The 24,881-nt window shown below is 48.0% G+C and overlaps 1 pseudogene; it reads left to right on the plus strand.

Moving 5' to 3' along the window:
* Nucleotides 1-8,906: 8,906 nt before the first annotated feature.
* Nucleotides 8,907-24,881, plus strand: part of LOC124094149 (ribonucleoside-diphosphate reductase subunit M2-like) — a 67,679-nt pseudogene continuing 51,704 nt past the window's right edge.

Raw genomic sequence — 24,881 nt, forward strand, 5'->3', positions numbered from 1 at the left:
CAGCCTGAGATGGGGAACTCTAACTGGAAGCCCCTGCGATTCCCACATCCTGACATGAACATGTACCTCTTGGGGGGTTTTGCTTCTTTCTTGTTTTAGATGCCCAATTCCAAAGACATTTGTCACAACTAGTTGAGATGAAAGTTGAGATGTGTGGCCCTGGGAGGATTGAAAAGGGTGGGGGAGATCCTTGGACAGAGTCAGGGCAAAGGAAAAGAGGAAGAGACTTTGGAGATAGACATATCACATGTCCTTGGGTGCTCTGACATCACGAGGCAGATAGCCCCACCAATTGTTGCTGAGCTGTAGAAAAAACAAAGTAGGCAGATGAGCTCCCTGCTGGGGATGGGTTCTTCCTTATTTGTCTCCCTGGGGAGCATGAACATTGGGAATCCCCAAGTCAGTGCATCCCACACACACTGTGGCCAAATTCCTGTGGCCCAAACACTATGTAGAATGAAGCTGGTCTGCAGTGTCTGAGAGCTGTAACTCAGACTTCAGTACTCACACCTGAAAGACATGATCAATGGGGCAGAAAGAGCTACCACATGAACCTGAAATCTATGCCTAAAGTAGAGCATGGGGGTAGTCAGGAGCTGCTCCTTCGGTAGCAGAAGGCAAAAAGAAAATCAACTATGGTAGGCACAGAAACCTGCAGATACCATCATCCTCCACACTATCCTAGCTAGAGATGCATTTGGGACCCACTAAAACTTGACCAGGTTTAGGGAAGTGGAGCCCTCAAAGCAAGCTGTGAGCACCAAACCCAGCTACCACTCCAGATACCACATGCATCTACAGTCTGGCCTAGATTTAGAAGCCCTGTGTGTAAATTCTCCCTCTGCTGTTTGTCACCTGCCTCTCTTACTGTCTAGGTCTCTGAAGCCTTACATATTAAGCAAGGGAGTGAGTCAATATCTGCAGCCTCCTATCATTTGGGGTGGGTTAAGGGTGAATCCTTTCTCCCTAGGTTTTATGATAGCATGTGGAGACACTTCCATCTGAGTGAACTCCCTGCCTCCTGCCCCCAGCTGGTGGTGGGTGACAGCACTGTCCAAGGGTCCCAGTGTGAGGGAGCTTCCACCCCCATCCCCAAGATTCATTTCCTTATGGTCTTCCCCCTCTGCTTCAGGTAAGTTTGATCTACCAACCAAAATGTTCTCTCAGGTGGGCTGTCCGAAGTCTGACAGGGAAGGATGTGCAGGATGCAGGAAGGGAGCAACACACGGCCCCAGAGCTGAGCCTGCTCTTCTATCATCAGTGAAGGCAGTAAAGCTGTGGTCCTTTCTCCAGTTATCTCCTGCTCCTCGTTTCTCAGCTGGATGTGAACAGAGGAGGAGAATAATGGGGTGTTATTTACGAGTCCCTTAAAACCTCAACAGCCATGTGTCAGGCACCATGCCTGTTACTTGGTAAATGTGCCATGACATTTGATAGCCACAATTCTCTGGGGCTAGGATTATCACCCTGTGAATCTGAGCCATAGTCTCTGGGATTCCCACGCTTGTGTCTGTCCTTTGCACTGTAAAGCCCCCAGTGGGTAAATATGTGCTCCCCTCTCAGGCTTGGGGTAAGGAGTCCTTGAGACCTCAATTGGTGGTGGGGCTTTTGCCAGCTGGAGAGCATAAGTAAAACTTGGGCTCTAGATTATGTTGTCCATCACGTTGCTGATAATCCCAGCAAAGTGTCTTGGCTCAGTCTCTCCACGGCCACAGATGCATCAGGGATCGTGGCCCTGTTCCCTGCTCTCCTCAGCCCACACGTTCCCCTTAGATGATTTCATCCGCCCGCATGGCTCCAATTACGATCTCTCCACTCAGATTTATGTCTCCCGCCCAGGCAGCACCGGGGCTCCAGATGCATATGTCCGCTCCCTGCACACCTCCCTTCTCCTCTAAAATTCAGCAGATCCCATTAACCTGTTGTCATCTGCTGTCCCAAGCCTGCTCCTCCTCCAGTGTCTACTGTTTCAGGACAAAACAATGTACAGTCCACAGCCACCACCCCTTCTCTCTCAGTCCCCACATCTACCCGTCACTGAGTCCAATTGCCTGAGGAAGTCTCCTGGCTCCATCCACATCTCTCCCTTTGCTCAGGCTAATGGGATTTCTCGCCTGGGTCCCATAACTTAGTCACTCATATCCACTTCTTTTCCCATCAAATCCATTCTGTCCATACTGATTTCCATAGTAGTTGTACTAATTTACATCCCTACCACAATGAGGATTTCCCCCCACATCCTCAGAAGCACTTGTTATTTGTATTCTTGATGCTTGCCATTCTAACAGAGTGAGTTGGAATCTCTATGGAAATTAGTATAGAATTCCTCAAAAAAAAAAAAAAAACAGATCTACTGTCCAGCTATACCACTAATTACTTATCCAAAATAATTAGCCAGCATATTTTAGAGATACATGCATAGCCCTGTTTGTTGCAACACGATTCACAATAGCCAAGTTATGGAGTCATCCCACGAGCCCATCAACAGATGCATGGATAAAGAAAGTATGGTATAGATACACAATGTAGTTTTATTCAGCCATATAGATGAATGAAATTATGTCCCTTGCAAGAAAATGGGTAGAATTGGAGACCATAATTTTGAGCAAAATTAGACTCAGAGAGAAAAGCATCATGTTTCTTTTCATATGTGGAAGTTAGAAGGAAAACAAAACAAAATATACAAGGGACTCCATAAAATTTGAATGGAGACCAGTAGGGTAGAGAAAGAGGATGGGGGGGAGGGAAAAGGAAAGATGGGGTAGGTATTGGGAAGTGAACTTGATCAAATTTATGTTTTTATGTATGCACAAATAAGCCACAATGAAACTCACTTTTCTGTATCATTAATATACACCAATAAAAAATAATAAAGCAAGAAAAAAAGATCAATGCTGTCTACTAGAAAATATAAGATTTTTTAAACACAAAGCTGATCATTTCACTCTTTTGCTTTGTATCCTTCAAATCTCTCTAACACATTTGGAAAAAAACACAGCTCTCTGGGGTGGGCCCCCAGGACCCGCAGGGCTGGCCCCTGCCCCATCTTGAGGTGGTCTTCGGGCTTCAACTCCAGCCACAGAAGTCTCCTTGCAGCTCCTCACACTATTAGGCTCCTTCCCACTCTGGGCTTCCACATGTGTCCTCGGCCTGGCTCTTCCCCCACTCCATTTCCCTCTGTCTTAGAGCACACCTCCTTGAGAAGCCCCTTCACCCTCCACTCTAGTCCGAGAGCCCCACTCCTTGCTCCCTTAGAATACAGAGTGACTGAAAAGGCATTTTTGAGATTTTAATTTTAATTTGTCACTTACACTTGTGTAACGACTGTCTTCCCCAAGGGGTCATATACCTTCAATACCAGAACCACACCAGCCTCTTTCCTGACTGTATCCTTGGGTCCTTGGGCTTTTCTAGTGTATACCAGGGGTGCAAAAATATCGATCAAGTGGATCACAAGGAAGTAGCTACAAAAATTACTGAATATAAGGTTTTTCATAAAGTTTATTTTTTAGAGTAGCTTTCTTATTTTCATAGTAAAATTCAACAGAAAGCTGAGTTCCCTCTTCCCCTCCCCTACCTCCACACATGCACAGCCTTCCCCACCATAAACACTCCCCACCACAATGATACATTTGTTATATTGGATGAGCCTACTGGGACACATCACCACCAACCAGAGTTCATAGTTTACATTAGAGTCCATTCTTGATGTATATTCTGTGGGTTTGGACAAATGTTTAATGACATGTGTCCAGCATCAGAGTATCACAGAATAATTTCATTGCCCTAAAAATCCTCTGTGCTCTGCTTATTCACTCCAGCAATCCCTGGCAACCATTGGTTTTTTTTACCATCTCCATAGTTTTGCATCTAGCAGAATGTCAAAGAGTTTTAATTACACGGTATGTAGACTTTTCAGATTGATTGCCTGTTTTTAGTCAGGTTGTTTGTTCTCTTATTAAGTGTTAAGAGATCTTTTCATATTTTGGACAGCAGTCTTTATTAGGTATGTCTTGTGCAAAATTATCTCACATTCTATGGCTTGACTGCTCATTTTCTTAATTTATGTGTTAGTCAGCCTCTCATCACTACAACAAAATACCTAATATAACTCACTTACAAAGTTATAAAGAGAAAAGGTTAGTTTTGGTTTACAGTTTTGGAGTTCTGGTCCATGGTCTACTGACTCCATTATTTTGAGTCTGTGGCAGTGGATCATGGTGGGAAGGTATGTAAAGCAAAACTGTTCATTTTGTTTAGTGCCCTTCAAATCTCTCTAACACATTTGGAAAGAAACACAGTTCTCTGGGGTTGGCCCCTAGGACCTGAAGGGCTGGCCCCTGCCCCATCTTGAGCAAAAGGAGCAAGAGGAAGGGTATAGGGCCCCACTGTTGCCTCTGAGGGCACATCCCCAGTGACAACCCCTAGGTCCAACCTCCTGTACCTTCCAACTCCAGTAGCACCCTGGAGACCTACCTTTTAACCCATGAGCCTTTAAGGAATATTCAACATCTAAATGACAGCAAATTATATTGACTTTAAAAGAAAAAAATAAACATGAAGCTAATTTAAAGAGTTTTCTCTAAGACAGATTCCATGGCCTTGCTAGATCTAGAACGAACTCACAAACACAGCTTCCTTCACAGGCCCTCCTCCACACACAGCAGCAGGTTTGCTGGGAACAACACAGAGAAGAAGCTCAACAATGACATGTTGAGCCTGTCACTCCTGTCTTGATAAGCTCCATCCACTCCCCTCAAGTCTCCTGGCTGGCTCTGCTTCTTGAAGTCAGTGCCTAGACTAGCACTTTGGGGTAGAAAGGCTGAAAGTCCCTCTAATAGAGACTCAACTGGGTGGGCCTCCTCCTTCCATGTGAAAGGCAAGGGTCTGGAAGAAGAGAAATCCCCACACTCAGTCATCCTAGCAAGGGACAAGACCATGAGGACAAGACTGGGCGAGGTGCAGGGACTCACTTACTCACTTGGAGCATTCTGGGGCAGAGGAAAGACAACTCTGCTCTCTGGTAGTGGGAATGTGCAAGCAGGAGGCAGCCAGGAAGGCAGGTGCCCCTGAGACCTCTTCTAACTAGGGACAGTGGCAAGTTGGAATGCCCATGTCAGGGCCCTTGACACCCCTTAATATACAGAGTAAAAGTGGGTTCTTGTGCTTTGGACCCAGACCACTATGTTTTATGCTCCTTTGTTCCAGGTTGTTGTTGTTGTTGTTTTGTTTTTTTAAACTTGTGCATTTCACTATTTGTTGTGTGCCCAAGACTGCAACGGTGGGGACATGAGAAAGACAGGGCCCATCCAACCTCCCATGCCCCTACTGGGAGGCCAGGGCCAGAGCTTGCCTCAGTACTAGAGACCCTGGTTCAGGGCTGGTGTGCAGGACTGCACCTGCAGGATCCACGCCCTGCCTGGGGTGAGAAGAAAGAAGCGAGTCCATATCTGGAAGGCTCTCCACGCAGCCAACTGCAGAGCAGAGTGCAGGAGATAGCATGTGCCTCGCTTCTTTTCTTTTCCCTTCCTTCTCTTTCTTCTTCTAATGGCCCTGCTGAGGGCAACCAGATCATACAGACCAGGGATTGTGGGGCCCTGTGAGACTCACCATGTTGGAGCAAGCCACCAAAGGCCAGTCCAGTTTCCAGGGACTTGACCCTCCAGCTCCGAGCACATGCCCAGATAAAGTGTGCCTGCAGAGAGGGAAGGGGTCTATGATGGGCGGAGGAAGAAATTCTCTTGTCAAGTCTTCCTCCTCTGCAGTTGTCAGCAATCACGGGACAAGAATAAAGTGAACCATGGAAATCAAGTTGCTGAGGGAAGTAGGGACAAGCTGAGAGAGAGACAAGAGGGGCACCAAAACAACCTTTGGCCCCTGATGATATGAGAGCTACAGAGTCTTCTGAGGACTCTGGGAGCAGGATGTGGCAGCTGAACTAAGGCCCAGTCCAAGGCTCCTGCCCAAGCATGGCATCTCCAGGAATCCGGAAAGAAAGGAAAATCAGGCAGCCATGGTTCGGGGGCCAAAGTCTAACTGTGCAAAAGTTGTTGGCTTCACCTCCAGCAGCTGCCTGATGATGTATCCTGGATCAGGGGGCCTCCTCACCCAGAAACTACACAGGGAACAGCAGAGTGGGATGAGGATGGAGGAGCCTCGCAGATGGGGAAGATGGAGGGAGGGTACAAGCTATGACTGGTATCAGATAGACTTACCTTGAAGCATAGATTTACCTTGAAGCCAGCAAAGCTTCAGGACCAGCCCTCCATTACAGGAACTCCTTCCAAGGCCCCAGGAGAGGCCTTAGCAATGTAGGAGGCACACCTTTTCACTGCACTGGGACTTCCCTTCTGTCTCATATAATACTCCTTGTCCTCTTCAGGTGGCACTGGCAGGGCTTCAGGCATTTGGAGATCCAGATAAGAAGTTGAGTGGGAAATATTTTATTTAGTCTATACATTGGGAAGATGTTTTGAAATGTTGCAATAAAACAAATGAGAAGTTATGGTATTCCACTTTGAAATATGATTTTTTCATGCTTAACTATTTTATAATCAAGGAACTGAGAATAATTTTGGATAAAAAAATTAACAGGATGTAAGTTATAATGATGAGCCATGAAATCAACAGAAAGGACTGTCAATCAAATTATGATTTTAAATGTTAAGATTTTACCATGAAGAGGAAGAGATGAATCACTAATAAAAAATAAATAAATGGGTTCTTTGAGTGGTTGGTAATCAAATTAATTTAGAGAAATGAGTCCCATGAAGATACTGGGAAGATATTAAAATTTTTGCCAAATTAACCAAACAATAACACAGAACAAAATTCATAAATTTGAACATAAACATAAATGTAAATATCATCTCTCAGAGGACATATAATGTAAATTGCCATGCAAAAAACTCAAAATCTCCTAAAATTGTATGCCTCAAAAATGATAGAATCCATCAATAATATGCTATAGTTTATATGACATTACTGTTTCATTATGAAGTTGAACAAAACTTTCCAAACTACAAATTGTTGTTAAAATTGTTCGATCAGCCCTGCCAGAGGAGAGACTGGATTATTTTTCTATTATGACTCTAGAAAATCATTGTCTCATGAAGAAAAGAACACAAGGCACACAGCCAAAAATATGACAAGGAAAGTATTACTAAAGTATGTCCGGAAGTTAGGAAAAAATAATGTCTTGGAAGAGATTTGTGAAGCTTATGTTATTTATCAGCTTTTAAAAATTTTGTCATTTATTGTGAGCCTGTATCATTTTAAGTAAATATTCATGTTCATACCTAGATTTTTATTCATAACCTTGTATTCTTTTGGTCAAAAGGTCATCCAAATTGAACATGGAGGAGAAGAATCTAGGTGGGGGGTGACTGACATGCTGCCAAAGGTGAGCCTGATGCAAGCCCTCTGTTGCTACAGGCAGCCTTGGGTGGGAAATGTTCTGGTGACCTCAGGATTCAGAGCTTACCTGGCAACCTGCAGAAATGAGCCTTGTCTGCAGGAAGCAGCTCTGTGTCCTGGAAGCTTTAACTGAGTGGAAGGAATCTATGCCAGGCGGACTCTACTTCAAGTGTGGAGTGTGCTGGCATCTGGACATTGAATATCTAATCACCAGATTAGCTTCTGGGTCATTTCCAGCTCTGATTCTTTTTTCAAGACTGTTCCTGGGTACCATCACCCTCCCTGAGAGCACATAAGTGACTCAAACCTTCCAGAGGACAAGTTGGCAACAAATTTTCGAAGTGCTCATACCTTTTGGCCCAGTGGTTCTCCTTCCAGGAATCTATGAATGGAAATGATCTGAAAAGCAGACACACATGTAAGCAAAATGAAGTTCCCACTGCATCTGAAGACACAACAATGATAGGATAGCAACAGTGTTAACCAAAAAATAAATAAATAACCATCCTGTTATTTATCTCCCTTACAGTTGGGTATCTACAACCAGAAGAAATTTATCAGGATATTTATTAAAATGCTTCTGAGGGTGCAATTTCTTGTGTGTGTGTGTGTGTGTGTGTGTGTGTGTTTGCGTGCATGCATGCACGTGTGCACAAAGACAGCTGACAATCAGAAGAAATGCGCTTTGAAATGAACTAGTAGAAGGAAATCAACAAGACATCTGCACTGTAGGTTGCTGTGTCTACTCTTACATAAATGTCTTAGCACCCATAATCCAGCAGATTAAAATCTGAACCCTGACCCCACCTCGTTTCTCCAGGATCCCCAGAACCTCTGCTTCAACATGCTAACCTGCAAATGTGGAGCTGCCCTTTGAGAGATCCCTTGTGTTCTAAAGGTGGGGGAGAGTGTTTACGCAGTCTCTGGGATCTCACTTCTACAAAAGCCAGTGAGATGCATGGGCCAGGATATCCAAGAAGCTATAACTTGGAAATGCTAGTCTTCTGGCCCCTTGGACTTTGGAAAGAGATGCAGAACAGAAAAAGAACAGCAGTGCACACACATGGATTCACCTCACCTTGCTGGTCTTCCTTGGTGTTCTCTCTGCAAAGTGAGGAGCTAGCCCTGAGTGATCTCCAAGGGACCTTCCCAGGTCTGCCATACAAGTATTCCTAGGAAAAGAGAAGTTGCCTGGCCTGGTGCCTCATGTGAATGACGCAGTGAAAACAAGGAGTTTACCCTATCTAGTATGATCACTGCTGCTCCACTGTAGATAGATCCCGAAATCAAACCACTTGCTCTAGCCTCCTGGCATCCCTTTGGAAGCAAGGCTGGGGCTATGTGAATTTATAAACTACACGTGTTTTGCAGGGATTAAATTTTTTAAAACAGAGATGAGGAAAGGAGAAGGAACTAAAAACACTATGTGGCTTCTGGGTACCTGGTTTATACTGTTTTGTGGAATCCAGCAGCCTGTACACTTGTGGACCATGCCCATGAACTTGACCATCACCACCAAGTTCCAGCCAGGAGGTGAGGTGAGCAAAGGCAGGCTGATGACACTGACCTGCATGACCTTTCTTCAAGCTATGGTAATCCTTATCATAATCTGTCTCCACGTAGAGGCCTTGACTTGGGACTTGTTACCACAAGGGAGTCTACATTGTGATGGGGCTGGGGCCCAATGCCAACAAAGATTGGGCACTAGAGAAGGAAAACCAGGAAAGATCAAACTAGACATTAGATCTGTGTGTGATGCAGAAGGCTGCCCCGGGGCAGGCCAGAATATCACAATGGCAGCGTGAGCTCAGGAGGCCTCAGGGGCTACCAGTAGGGAAGGCAGCCCCTGAACTGGGTGCCTGAGCACAGCAAGGCCCACAGACCCCAGTGTCCCCAGACACTTTCTGATCTCTTATTTCTTTGGGCTTTTGTGCCAATGGAGGTTTACTGTGTCTATGCAGCCAGCCAAGGCCACCAACAACTACAGAAATAAGGCAGAGCAGACCCCATCTGGGAATCCATTCAGTCATTGATCCTTTTCATTCTTCAGACCAGTTTATGACTTGGAGGAACCATCTGATTAATACAGACCCTCCATCAGTTCTGGGTGTAGCCTTTGAGCTTGCTCTGAAGAATTTAGGGGACAGAGAAGAATGACCAATGCCTTGAGGCCTGTGGGGCAAGGGTGGGTAGTTTAAATCATGCTTAGTTCCAGCTGGCAAAGGCAGATTTGGAAACAGCTAGAAAAGTGCATTGTGAATAACCATGGCTTGGCTCTGTCCCCGCTCATGGCCTGTTTCTGGGCTTCCAAACCATCCACTTGGAAGTGCCCCATCACCAGCCTCTAATGAAATGCATTCAGTATTCCCAACCAAATCTCCACCTTTACCAATCACAGCAGACCCCATGTCCAGGCCACACACACTTGGGGGCACGCCACTCGGCTGCATGAGGCCAGTCTGCTGTGAGATGCCGGGAAATGGTTTGCAAAGCTCTGATATTTATTACTTTCCAAATTTATCACGGCTCCACCTTCCAACATGGAAAAATGTGGTTTTGATTTCATCGTCAATGCATCCCAAAGCCCTCCTCCATGTCTTGCTGAAGCTGCACTGGGGCATGGACGCTGGGCTGTCTCAGTGAAGGCACAGGACACAAGGGCACAAGCTGGCCTGGGCTATAAGAGGGCCTGAAATGACCTGCTGCTGAGAAAAGTACAATCCTCCCTGTCCTCTTTCACCTTTCTGCAAAAGGCCCACCCACCACAGTGGTCCTCTCAGCACTTCATAGGCGCAAAGGCCTTCCTCGCCATGCTGTCCCTAATAAAAGGGAATCCCTTCTGGGCAACATAGCAGAGGCCCTGAGCACCTGGCCTGTCAGTATGGTCAGCACAGGGTGTTCTCCCTGACTCTGTCCCCCAGTGCCCCACAGGCTCAAAATTCAGGCCCTAGAGGTAGTAACTCTCCAGTTGGTTCCAGGCCAGATGAGAACTCACAGCCCCCAGGGACCCGCTGCCTCCTCCTGGCCATTCAGCATTCCTTGCCCTCTTGCTCTTGGGCTCTCCTGTATCTGTATCTCTGTCTCCATCTCCCTCTCTTTCTCTCTTTTACTCTCTTCCTCTCTCTCCCTTTCGCTGTCTCTCTCTGTGTCCGTCTCTGTTTCTACTGCTTTTCTCCATCTTTCTCTCTCTCTCTCCTTTTCCCTTCCTCCCTCTCTTCTCCCTCTGTACCTCTCTCCTTCCCTCTCTCAGTCTTCTTCTTTCCCTCTCCTCTTCTACTCCAGGTTCCCGTCCTTTGGCAGCAGATGCTCTAGGCCCAAGGACCTGATTGTTGGAACTGGTCCTGCCCTTTGCCCCACAGTGCCTGACCCAGTCCTCACGCTTGTCCTACCCTACCTCCGTGTGTATTCTGACACCAGCTAGCCACCCTTGCTCCTTCCAGAGCCAGTACCCTCTCCTGTCCCTGCCCCTTGTTCCTGCCCCCTCAGCTTGAGGTAGAGAAGAATTGCCCTCCTGTCCGTCCTTATCTGGGGAGTCGGTCCGGCAAGGTCTGTCTCAGGACCCTCATGTCTGTTTTCCCTTCATCTCGTTCTGAGTGGAAAGCACCCTCTTGCATGTCAAGAGCGTCGCTGAGGAAATTATTTCTGGCCTTTCCTCTGTTGTAATGGGAGAAGAAAGCATCCCCTGCCCCCACCTGGCTCCATGATGGCTGCTCTTGGCAGCCACTTACCCAAATCCTCTGGATCACTGGCCCGAGGATAGGGGAGGGGGGCCTCTTTCTGGTCCCCACACTCAGCTCCAAAATCTTGAGACCAATGACCTTGGATACTTGTCATGACCCCCCTTTCCCCACTCTAGGACGAGTGACCAGAGTGGAGGGTCACAGGCAGACTGAGGTCATGGGCAAGAGTCAAGGGCCTATGGAGGGCATCCATATCATTGCTAGGGGACTGACAACAGAGGGGCTCAGAGGGGTCTAGGCAGGGAATATAAGCAATGGGATCCGTGTGGAGCACGGTGGGGTCTGCAGTAACTCTTCCACCAGCTCAGCTGGGCCACTGCTCTCCTTTCACACAGTGCAGCCAAATCCTTCAACTTTCAAGAGACATTGCAGATCTGAACTTTTATATGAAAATGTCAAGACATGATTCAAGATTTTATGAGAAGCACTCTGTGAGCCAAATAAAACATGTCCACAGGACCAACCTGCCCCGCACACCACGATTATGACCTCTGTTTGGTATCCCAACACCCACGCCTAACCCCTGACCACCCTGAGGACTGACTGGCAGCCTCTCCTCAGAGGTTCCACACTGCTCTCTTGCACCTGCCCCCCACCACAGTCATGCCCCTTTGTCCTCCCCAGAGCTGCCCCAGAACTCAGATGACCTCCCTGGAAGGGCCCACTGCAGTCTGAAGCCTCCAGGTTGGCCAGCCCTGCTTGGCTGGTGATCCCAGACCACCCACTTACCTGTCAGCCTGCACAACTGATCACAAATGAGTCAGAGGCCATCAAAAGGGTCAAGTCCCAGCAGTTCCAGGAGAGCCGAGCTGCAGGGAAGACGCTTGCTTGGGTTTCTCAGCCCTTCTCTGTTGTTACTGAGGACCATGTCTAAACAGAGCTACATTTTTCTTCCACTCAGGCACCCCAGTCAGGATATGAGTCCCACAGCCCTTGAAGAAGCTCCCACATGGGGTTGCTCTTCAGATGGCAAGGGGAAGACATGTCTGGGGCACTGGCCAGCTTTGTCACGGGTTAGCTGTGGGACTTGGGCAAGAGACTTGACTCTCCAGGCCTTAGTTTCTTCATCTGTAAAATAGGAACACTGCCTCATGTTAGACAAAAAGGAGCAAAATTAGATAATTACATGAATTCCTCCCAGCTTCCCCGACCTGCAGAACTCCAGGCACATGTTTTTGAACCTTTCTGTGTGAGAGGCACTTAGATCATGGTGCTCATTATAGCCCCCTTGCCTGCCTCTCCACCACCCTTTCCACTTCACAGATAGAATCCCAAGCTCCAAAGATGTTGAACTATTGAGCCCAGATTCAAACTGGGTTGGAATTAATGTCAATCTAGAAACAAGAGGACAGAATTTGGGATCACCCTGGCTGGCTACAGTGACCATATCCAGCTCCCTTGCCCTTGAACTGATTTCTCTCCCCCAGACTCTGCTACTATAAATGTGGTCCAGCGACCTTCCACAAGTGCTCCTCTTCTGACCCTTCCTTCCAGCTCCCACTTTCTGATGATGTAACAAGGGCCACCTGACCGAGTGCTGATCCCCTCCCCTCACTGTTGCAGGCAGCTGCCGTTGCCATCAGTGGACTCTGATCATGGAAAATCCCTCCTTTGTCCCCTGCTTCCTCGGCCCAGCCAACTCCTACTCACCTTTCAGAACCCACTTCAGATATACCCACACTGGAGGCTATGCCCAGCAACCCCTAGCCCTTCATCTGATCTGGACCTTCCTCCGGGCCACTCCAGCACCCATCTTTGCCTTGATGGAGCTGTCCTCACATGGCATGAGATCACTGCATAGGGAGTGACATACCTGAGCAGAGATGAGGTAACCTCTCTGGGGCTTCCACCTTACCCTAAGGGTACCACAGCCATTTCCAGGGCCACCACATGCCTCCATTCCCCAACCCCAAGCAAACCACACTCTGCTGGGGCATTCCAGGCTCCACTTTGCCCTTCCTGTGTGGACACAGGTCCCAGACTGTGAGCTGGGACCCCCTTCCCTTTCTTCAGCTTTATTTTCACACCTGGATCCAGATGCCTTCTTGCCACAGGCTGTGCATATCTTTCTTGGGACCAAGGAGAGCTGAGGGCTCCAGGAGCCTGGGCTGACCCAGTGTGACACCCTGTGGTATTATTAGCACAGGAGGTGATGAGGTGAGGACGGTTTGTCAGCTAGGGCCAGGGCTAGATCAACAGCTAAGCCAGGCCAGGGATGGGCACGTGCTCCAAAAATGCACAAATGTGTATTCCAGCTGTTGAAAGGGCATTTCTATTAGCTTGGCAGCACAGCGCCCCCTGCTGGTCATGTTGATGATGCAGCTTCATTCAGGCTCTGCAATAGGGACCTGGATAAGGTACCAGATAGGAATATGCATGCATGCTCCATTTTCTCTTCTCTTCCCTTCTCTTCTCTTCTCTTCTCTTCTCTTCTCTTCTTTTTAACTATCTCTTTCTGACACACACACACACACACACACACACACACACACACACACTGTATACGAGTCACATAGTTAACAAATTCATAAACACCTGTGTGTCATACTGTCCCAAATCTTCTCATCTGGGTGGCCCACTGGCCTTTGTTCCCTGAGTTCAATATGTCAGAGTTCTTCTGTCTCAATTTCTACATCCCTTTCTTTATGGAATCAGCATTTGATCCTCTTTCTTCTTCTGAGTCCTCATACCCCCACTAGGACACATGACCTGGGGTCCAACCAGGTACCACCCATATGAGCAACTCTCCTTTCCTTCATTCATCCATTCTGCACCACCCCAGACTCCACTCTCTTGTCAAAATAGTTCAAGCATGCCAAAACCTTCAGGGCCTTCCTTTCCTAGAGAAAGAGCCAGGCAGGCCTCCTCACAGTGACAATTAAAGCCTTGGGTGATAAGACCCAACCTACGGGCACAGCCCTACCTGCATCTGATTGAAGTTCTGAAAGATGAGTAGGATTTGGCTGAGTTAGGGGGGCATCAAGCAAGGGAGGGTTTTCCTATCATCAGTGTCAATCAGAGCCAAGGAGTATCAACTTATTCGCACTCCCTCTCAGCAAATACTGCAGCCCTGCACCATTTCTAGACATCCCACTCACCTGTGGCTTCGTATCTCCTCACTTGCACAAGTGCACCCCACCTTACAGAGCCCCCTCACACCTATGGACAGACACACTGATTCCCCTCTCCTACTGCACATGGACCCACTTCTGCCATGAACCTGTCCATAGAAGACCCCCATACCTAGAACTACCCACTCCCATGACAACCTCTTTGATGCCCACTCTCATGCCTGAGCCTAGAGCTCTGTGTAGAAAGAGAAAACAGGGCAGCAGGAAGACCACAGGCCCCACTGCCCTGTCTCCCAGGAGGAGTCCTTCAAAGGAATCACATTCATATGGCAGCTTTGGTCTTCCCAGAGGGCAGCAGCCGGCCACCAGGGCTACACATCCTGTGGGAGTGAGACAGGGCAGCCAGCAAGACCATTGTTCATGCCTCTGCTGCTGGAGCCAGGCAGACCCTGCCCCAGGGCCCCCTTCTCCGTTGGAAGAAGTGACTGGAAAACAAGGCCTTGTATCCCGGGGACCAATGGCCCATTTGAGCAACTCTCCTCAAGCAGAAGTTTCCCACATGACCTTCCAGCCAGGCCCTGGGCTTTCCTGCCTCCACAGCAACCGTAGCCTCCCTCGCTTGGCACCGTGTCTCAGTCCAGGCCATAGCGGAAAACTGAGGAAGGGGGAGGGAGGCCAAGGCACGGAGACGATGCACAGGCTACCCCAGGCTCCTGGATGGCAGCAGCCCTTCCTGTGGGAATTGCTGAGCCCTCTGAGTCCTTGGACCATCTCTTTCCTAGGCCAGAGCTTGCCATGGACTACATCAGGTTTGGGGCCCCTTGAGCCAAGTCCATATTACTGGGTCTTTTCCAGGCAGCTGCATGCCTCCAGGCAAGAGGTAGAACCTTGGATTCTTCATGCCCTCCATGCTAAATTCATATTGAAGTGCTGGTGTAGGGGAAAGGCCTACATATAGGCCTCAAAATATTTCCTGGTACCAGTGAGTTTCCTTTAACATAACCTTCTATGCTGCCTTCCACCCAGGGGCCTTTTGCTCAAGATTCAAACTTCCTGGGTTCTGGTCATGTTGGACCCAGCCCCATTGCTTTCCCTTGGCCTGCAGTTACTATGCCACCCTGTGTCTCCTGAGCAGCCTGTGGGCCTCTATAACCACAGGTTCTTCATCCACAGATCAGGAATTGAAAATACTCAGAAAACAATTGCTTCTGTGGTGAACATGCACAGATATTTTTCTTGTCATTATTCCCTACACAATACAGTCTAACAACTATTTGCATTGCATTAGGTATTATAAGTAACCCAGAATTTATTTAAAGAACATAGGAAGATATACATAAGTTATATGCAAATGCTACACTGTCTCATATAAGGGAATTGAGTATCCATAAGTTTTGGCATCTGCAGAAATGGATATTCTGAACTATGCTGACCTTCCCCTAAGGAGGCCTGAGGTTCCCATCCTCTGAGACCCAGGAATGACACACCTCTCTGCTGAATGTGCAAGTCCTCTCTGTGGTGCTCTGTGGGGAGTATGGAGATACTCTAGCAGCCTGGCTTCTTGCTCCATAGGTTGGAAGGAGCCTGCCCCTCTTGTCCCCCCTACACACTGTCAACAACTCCTGCCATAACCTGGCTTCCTGTCACCTGATCTTCATGCTCCCTGAGCCATGGGCACATAGAGGCCCTGTCATTCACAGGCCATGCCTGCCATAGTCCTCAGAGCCTTAGGACAAGGTGCCAAGAGCTCAGTATTGCCTGATGAAGCTTCCTTCCTAAGGGTCCCTCCTACCAGGCCCAGATACTCAGTACATTTTCACACATCTGCACACACATGGCTGCTTCCTAGGACCTCTGACTCGAGCCTACCTGCCCGCACAGTTCCCGCCTGCTGGTAGATCATGGTAAGGCCGGTCACCAGGCTCCTCCTCACTGGGGCTTCCCTCAACCTTAAGTTCCTCCTTATTCCAAACCACTGGACTCCAGTCTGGGATTGGGAAAAGAGGCCTTGACTGTCAGCTTGCCCAAAATTGTATTTTAAATTGGGTCCTTTGTCCTTTTCTGCTCAGGTGGGCTGCCTGGTGTCTATTTGGGCCTCTCGGGGCCCAATTCTTGGCGGACAGTGCTCTGAACAGAGAAATGTTCTGGAGGAGAAGGGGAAGCGAGGTGTGCAGGATGCTGGTACTCAGGTTGGCAGACTCTGTCTTCCCCTCACTCTGGGGTCTGCTTTCAGCCAAGAAGACTGTGAGCTTAAGGCCCACACTGTCACAGAGCACCCTGACCAGACCCAGCAGAAAAGGTGCATAGATATGCAGGAGCTAGTCTGCTGGGGATTCCAGCCCCTACCACTGTACCAGGCTCCCCCTGTCCCACACAAAGCACAGGGAAGCTCCAATTTCCTCAAGAATATGAAAAGTATTTAACATAATATCTCAATTCTCTGCAAACAGTATGAAGTGGCCTGTGTGTTACACTTCCCTAATGCCAAACATCTGGGCCAAACACTGCCTCCAGTCATTTGGATGTCTCCTAATGTCCAAAGAACCCAAAGTCCCAAGTGGGAAATTCTAGATTCTAAACTGGGAAGGGTCCCAGAGGTTATCAGAGTGAGAAATGTCCCTCCCGGGTGGCTATGCACATCTGGACTCATTTCCATGATGAGGAATCACATGGGGCAGGATCAAGGGGCCCAGGGGCTCCCACCTTCATCTTGGCCCTGGGAACATGAAGGCGTCTTGTGTCCTCCTCCAGGGCAGAAATGTGCCCAGCTTACAGTAGATGATACGTAAGACTGGTAACTGTTCGCTGACTTGAGGTCAGTGGGACACACAGAGTCCCTTGCAGATTTGATTCTCTTCTGTTCAGAGGCTGCAGCACAGCAAACCACAAGTGTGCCTGCCTCACCTCAACCCAGAGAATTGCACTGGGACAACTGGAAGCTTCTCCCAGTTCTTCTGCCAAGTGGGCCCAAAGCCAGAACCTCGATCCAGGGCATCTCTGCCAAGTTTCCAGGCTCCTGTCATGCTTCATTCCTACCCAGGGAGGAAGCCCCTGCACTTTCTCATTTCTTTTGAGACAGATCAAATTGAAGAGAGTTGGCTAACATCGAAGACCAAGACTAGTTTTTTAACACACAATCTTTGGGAAAGGGGAACAATTTTTTTTTCTTTTCCCCAGGATGCTGTAATGGGCTCTGGGGGAATCACTCAGATGCACCTGTCACTAATTTGTGGAGCAGAGCAAGACAAAGAGACATGCCAATGGCTGCAAGGCTCTGAAATTAACAACAACACTGCAGCTTGGGGTCCTAAAGTCCAGCAGCAGTGGACTACAGGATATACCACAGTATGGATGGTATCCTGGAAGTCACACAAGGTGGGGGCCACCATGGGCATGGAGTCGCAATGATGAAGTGGGACAGGAAGATTTGGACTGGCCCCTTTTTCCAGATCCTAAGCTCTTTGGCCCCGACCAGGACCAAAGGAAGAGTGGGTGCTTGGCTCTAGGCCCAGGTCCTACTGTGAACACCCACAGCATCCCCTACCAGCCTGGGAGCTGCTGCAGTTGTTCTAGGGCAAAGGGAAAGCTGAGCAGCTGTCTCCAGAGGAGGCAGCCACATGGCCGAGGCATCTATGCAGTGCACATGAGCCCTCTGTACCCCCTTTCACAGAGCAACATTTTAATGTTGTTCCATAGGGAAGGACCACATGCTGGGCACCTTTGGGGGAAAATCACAAGGAGCCTGCATGGAGACCCCCTAATGCACTGAGGCACAGGGGAAGAGGGTCACCTGGGCCTGTCTGCTCGCAGAGAGTGACCAAGGCACTAGCCATCTTAACAGTGAGGGAAGCAGGGTGGGAGTGGCCAGAGGAAGAAAACTGGACCCAGGCTGAGTCAGGGAGACTCCAAGAGGGGGCGGCACTCAGATACCCATGCTCCACAGGTGAGGGGACATGAATGAATTCAGGGTCATGGGACATGTAGGAGATTCTAATGTTTTGAATCTAAAAAGAAAGAAAATGATCCAGCTAAGCTTCACGATGCAGATGGCATTAGGTGGCGGCTCAAGGGACCCTTGTCTTGCCTGTTTCTCGGAATGCTCTCGTGTAAAACCTGTTCAAGTCTTAACAGGAGTGACCTTCTCACAGGTCATGGAGGCCTCTCCTGACAACCTCTCCTGACAAAGCCCCAGTCCCCTTCCCCGTTCTTCCACTTCCTCAACAGCACCTCTCATCAATGGCACAGCCAACATGTGTTTAAACACTTGTGTGGATGTTGTCCCCGTCCTTGAGCTGACAACACATTGTGTATTCACAGAGTTTCCCTTGTCTGGCTTTGCTACAAATTCCTTCCATATATAATTCATTTGGTTCATTCAGCACCTCTCATGAGGCAGGTACTAGCATTATATCCATTTGATTGAGGGGAAACATAGGCCCAAAGCCACCAGCTGGCCAGTGGCAGAGCAATGACTCAATCCAGCCCCATCTGCCTGCAGGTCTGCACTGTTTATCCCAGGGCCATAGTGTTTCCAAAATGTTAAGTAACCTAAGAGCCAGGTGATGCAGAGTGAGGGCTTCATAATCATTTGTCAAATGAATTTAGACCATCTCTCTGGGCCCCTGATGTGTTTACATTGTGCTTACAACCCTCCGACCTACACAGTACAGTGACAAACCCTTGTCACCATGGAAGCACTAAATGCATGTTGGGGTTTATCCTTAAAAGGTCCCCACTGGCTATATGGGCAGCCCCTGAGTCCCTTGAAAGCAGTGCAACCCCTGCCCTGGGTGAGTTAGCACGTGCTTTGGGTAAAGCAGCAGAGAATTGGAGCATCTGTCTGGAGATGCTTTCGTAATCCTCTGTCCTTCCATCCACAGATCTCTCCTTTTCCCAGCATAGTCAAGAGTATGAAAACCTCAAGAGGGATTCCACTGAGGAGACAACATCTTATGACTAGGAACTTAATGTGTTGGAAGGAGTAAATATAGCTAAAACTGGGGTTGAATCCCACTTTCCCACGTGAAAACTGTGTGACTTGGACAAGTGTTCCAACCTCTCTGAGCCCCAAATACCTCTAGATCTACAGGATAGGGCTCAGAGCCTCTCTGTATCAGGGTTTCTTCCTGAGAATTTATGTGCACATCAATAATCTTATCATCTAGGCCTTTTTCTGGGTCACTGCACCAGTTTTGCCCTAGAGGCAGCAGCAAATTCACCTGTTCAAAGTCTACCTCATCCCTGTCCTCCAGAAGCCTGTCTGCTCATTCCCAGGCCAGGTGCTGTTATGTCATGTGCCACAAGGTCAGTGCCAGATATCCAGCCTCCATTTTAAAAATCTTTCCATGCTTCTTAGAGTTTTGATTATTTCACCACTTTCTCAGTAGTTACCTTCAATCCAGGCTTTGTACACAGCACTCCAAATCATAAGATGCTTTTCAGTATAAAAATCCATTTTAAAGCTGAAAAGGCTGTTAGGAATCCCGTTTGAAAATTCACTAGCTGGACCCCAGAGGGCGTCTGGATTTACTAAAGGGAGACTCTCGTCTTGATAAAGGATTTGAGATCCACATGTTGTCTTTGCGGGAAAAAAACAACATTCTTTTATCAGGAAGCTGGTGTTTGGACACGATGTCCACTCCACTTGAGAAAACCAGAGTATCTTGATAAGAAGAAATATGTTTCAACAAATAACCTGCTGTTGCCATTTTTAGATAAAATAAACACATTTCCAAAAATCTTCTTCAAGCTCAGTGGTAAATTCACGCATAAAGAACTCCAAGTCACACGTCATCCAGGCACCAATGAACTCAACGTGTTGCTTCAGCAATGGGGAATTTTTAATATACTTTTTAAAGTCTCATTTAATCTTCTTGTTAACAAGAAATAAAGTAACATCTTCATAAAAACTAAATTATACCATGTAGTAATGATTGCATAAAACAGCACTTTCCTTGCTTGTGAAGTCCATGTCTGTTTACCAGGTGGGCCTGGGATCCTCAGGGAACCTTCTGGCAACCTGGTATCTCACTCAGCAGATTGGGAATGACAGCATCTACCGCTCCAGGGTGTTTGTTCATTCATTTAGCAAACATTCATCAGGGGCTCCCACGTTCCAGGTGAGCCCTGGACAGCAGCTGCCCAAGCCAGGATGTCAGTCTATGTCTGTGGATTCTTACATGACCCTCTAAATGACAGCATGTAGCCTCTGCCTTTGGAGACAGCCCTTTCTTCTTCCCTTCTTTTCCCTTTGCCTTCCTTCTTCCTCATTCCTCCATGAAATTGGTCCATTGACCCTGATGAGGCCACCTCTTGGGACTCAAAGAAGCTGCACCATCACAGAGTTTTACATGGGATTTGAAACCAAATGGTGTTAGGTCCTACCACTTTTTTTTTGCTCCACTAGCTGGATAACCTTCGGCAAAACTTCCTGATCTATAACTTGTGCCTCGTGAGAATTGATTAAATGGTGAAACAAGTGGATAGAAAATGACCACAGGTGTGAACAGTCTTATTCACAATGCAAGACAGGATGGTCCATCCTCCCAGCAACCATGCCTTCTGGGTAGGCTATGGGGACCGAAATGTTCTCATCGTGCCCACCTACCGTGGACTGTTTATATTAATGTCACAGCTCTAAAGCATCATCACCAGAGGTCATGAGATTACAAAGGGACATCTTTTCCAGAGCCACATTGCTTGGTCCATAATTAGTACAAGTTTCCATGAATATCGAGATGGGGTGGAAGAAGCTGCCCTGCCGGATGGCTGGTTTGTTAGTGTAAGGCATTCCTGGGGCTTCTCCAGCCCTTGCTTCCCCTGGCCCCTGCCCTCAAAGCCCCCATTCCTCATTAAGGGATCAGCGACATTGGATATGCGCTCCTGAGCTGCCAGGCTCTCTGCGCTGTCCTCTCAAGCCTTATCGGTGGTCCTCAAGCAATGTTTGTGCTGGAAAAATCAAAGCTGGGCTTGGGCGGAAATTATGGACTGCTGGTGTCATGAGCTAATTAGAGACTCCAGGGTCAAGCACAAGGGAGAGGACACAGACTCTTCCTGCTCAACATCCCTCTGCTAATGGGACGATGAAAAGCATAGTATGGGCTGCAGGCTGACAAGTGTTGCCAGCAGGCAGCCTGTGAGAGAGTGGAAAAGAGGGACAGTGACAGACAGGTCTTGTTAATCAAGTGCAGATGCAGAACTGCACCCACCCCTGTCTCTGGGGGTGTGGTTGCTGGTCAGTCACAGGAGCTGGAGAGATGGGTTTATGGGCAGATGTCTCAAGTTGATGGCCACATATTGATGGCCTAGTAGGAAGTTTAGAGCAGTTCTGAGTGTCTATATTGCCCTCATTAAAACAGATTAAAATTCAAGACAATTCTGATTAGAAAATAGCTAAACAGAAAGTGTAAATGCCAAACAGCTTCTACTGTTGTTCTGTAATTATCAGCCTTCTCAACCCAGGAGGCTGTGGCCTCCCTGAAGGCATCTGCTCCACCAAAAAGATCCTCTCTGCTCATGCTTTCCACAGAGCAAGTGCCAGGTAGGGGCCTAGAGCTCCCTGTGTGAGGGACAGAACTCACACTTTGCACATGAGGTGACATGACAATCCCCAGGGACCCAGAGCAGCCTCCCTCCTCCTCTAGCCTCCCTGAAGCCTTTCTTGCAGCTCCCAGTAGACAGATGGGCTCAGAGATTCTGCTGCTGGATCCAAAGTAAAGGCCTGTAGAAGTGCGACCAGGACACAGCAAATTAGGTCCAACTGAGAGTTTGGCATAAGGGACTGAACTTAGGGTACTCCTACACCCAGGGACTGGCCCCACAGCTTCCCACAGTCCAGGGAAGAGGAATCGGGTATTCACAGCCCCTTCCCCAGCAAGTGTGGCCACTGTCAGGGCCAGCAGTTCTACAGGGGTTCAGTGATCCCTTCCCTAGCCACTGTGAGGATCCCCTCTAGTGTCAGGTGCCATGCAGTTTGGGGTGTTGGTTAGTCACATTCCAAGACTGTACAGCACCCCCACACAATGCACTCATGTGGCCAGAGCCCCCAGTGGTCCAGTATACCTTCCATCCTCCCTCAGATGAGGGGGCAAGGTGTTTGGAGCAGACATGCCCATGTCCTTGTGGCATATGTGACAGCAGATGCTTTATGGTGCAATCCAGTACTTCTCTGAGGAGCCCTTCCCTCCTTTTGCCCAGTCCCTCTGCTGATCTTTACATTATTGAACATATTCCTCAATTTCTCTACCACTCAGTCCTCAGTGCTTCTGACAGAGGGGACCTTACATTAGTGGTACACCTACTATTTTGTAATTATACAACTACTTTTTGAACTAAGGCCTGTAACCCTGCTCATCCAGCCTCCTGTCTATTTTTGTCAATAAAGATTTATGAGAACACAATTATGTCCATCTATTCATGTATTATCCGTAGCTGCTCTCAGGCTGTAACAGCAGAGTTGAATAGTCGTGACATAGACCTTATGGCCTGAAAAACCTAAAATATTTACTATCTGACTCTACAGAGAAAGTTTCCTGTCTCCTATCAGGTTTGAAGAATTATTTTGGTTTATTTTAATAATGTCCCTCCAAGAAACCTTGATTTCTATTTGAAAAGAAGCTGCTAAGACCTGCAACGTCAAATAGACACTGAAGCTGGTTAGGAGAAGAGGAAAGCCTCAAACCCACATAGGCCTGGCACTCAAAACCTTATGTTTCGCACCAATCTTATCACATATTTTTCTATTACCTCCCAAGACCTTCCAAAATTATTCACCCTGACAACTAGTTCCTTCCTGTCCTCCCTGGGTTTGAACCTAAGAGTTAATCAACCAATACACCTCTCCCTCCTCTCTCTGACCCAAGCATCATTCATTTGGGCCTGCGCCAGATATGGTAAGTCTCAACCTGATGCCCCAGGGAGTCTCCTCATCGTGCAGTGGAATCGTGAAGTTTCCTATTTATTTCATGGTTCTCCCCATGTCCCATTTCTAACCATTGGGTTTTATAGCCTCCCCCCAAACATGGAACCCCAGCTGCAGTCTATACACCCTCCATTAGAGACCCATCTCTAATGAAATCAACACTGGTGACAACTCATGATGTCAGAGTCATCCAGCACAGAATCCCCTTCCATGCAGGCCAGGGATTGTCTCCTGGAAGCCAGTGGTCAGGGTGGGGGAGTCACTTTCTCAAGCATTGAATAGAGGCTGCAAGTGACAACAGAGCTATGTGGTGGTTTTAAGGCAGAAAGACCTGTTTTTTCAGGTTAAGTGGTCATGAACCAGTCTCCATCTCCTCATCCATAAAGCGGAAGAAGACCCTGAGTACACTGACCTCAGAGGTTGTGGTTATAGGGCACAGAATATCCAGGAAGGGTTAGGTCCTTGGTTGGTATGGTACCTGACCATGGCAGGTGCTCCCAAAATGGCAGGACTCATCAGCATCAAGAAGCTGCAGCTGCCGCCTTAGCTCACGGTCACTGTCATCAGCATCATCGCCTTTGTTAACCTCCCTACTTTCTCCATTTTACAACCTGGCCAGGCTGTCAGTGTCTGCTCGCCAGTGGCCCATGAAAACCAGGGACAATGATTGGGGAGAACAGTAACGAATATAAATGGTTCTCTGAGCTCCACGGAGGCTGTCTTGGGCGGCATGGTCTCTTAGCACTAACCATCCTTGCTCCTTCCCAGATGCCGCTGTCAGGCCACTGAGGACGCTGGTTTGATGAAGACAGATGATGGTCTGTGCCTGGGGTGACACTGTGCTAAAGCATTTAATCAGAACTCTGCTCTCTGACAGAGCCGAATAATTGGAGGCAGGTGCTAAGTGCAATTTAAATAAAATGTTGAGTTAATAAGGACAGTCGACAAGGATGTTATAAGTCCCCTGTCCAAGTTTTCAATAGGAATTTGAAGACAACTGGAGGCCTGAAAAATGGTGACTTAATTTCTTAAGTCTCTCTTCAAAAACAATACAATAAAATTTTAAGTTTATTTATTTTCATTGATTTCAAAATAAGATGGTCAGAGAAGCTTCAACAATGTCTGAGATGCTCCTGATGGATACCACCTCCCTTCTTAACTCCAATCTCCCCGGTCAGCTCCAGAGCCCTGCTGAACTACCTCCATGGCCATTCCTTCCTCTCCCAACCCATCCTGTATCATCCAGACAGCTGATACTAGAATGATCTTGCTAGAGTACATATGATGTCAGGGCTTTTGTCCCCTACCAAGTAGAGCTACATGCCTGAGGGGACTGTGTCCGGTCTCCACAGCTTGCTTAGCCCTAACCTGTCTCTCATGGCTCCTGGCTTCCATTTAACTTCTCCAATTGTGGTGAACCCCAGGAAACTCCTTTCCTTGAGTCTTTCCAGAAGGTCCTGTCACCTCCATGTCTTAACACCCTCCACTCCCCACACCAGAGGTCTCTCCTCCATCTTTTACCTGGGGACCCTCAGACAGCTCTCCTGAACATGTTCACAGCACATTCCTAACACCACGCTGTCCATAGGTTGTCATTAGTGTCCTTCTGCCTTTCATCACCACTAGACTCTGAAGTGCCTGCATCAGGAAATGCATCTGCATGCAGCAGCAAACTCGTCCCAAGGAGGCTCCCATGGAAGGTGTCTGCCTCACCCTGGGTCATCACTGTATCAT

This window comes from Marmota monax, unplaced genomic scaffold, assembly GCF_021218885.2.
Source record: "Marmota monax isolate L192 unplaced genomic scaffold, Marmota_monax_Labrador192_F-V1.1 WCK01_AAM20220418_F8-fsc00207, whole genome shotgun sequence".
Lineage (NCBI taxonomy): Eukaryota > Metazoa > Chordata > Mammalia > Rodentia > Sciuridae > Marmota > Marmota monax.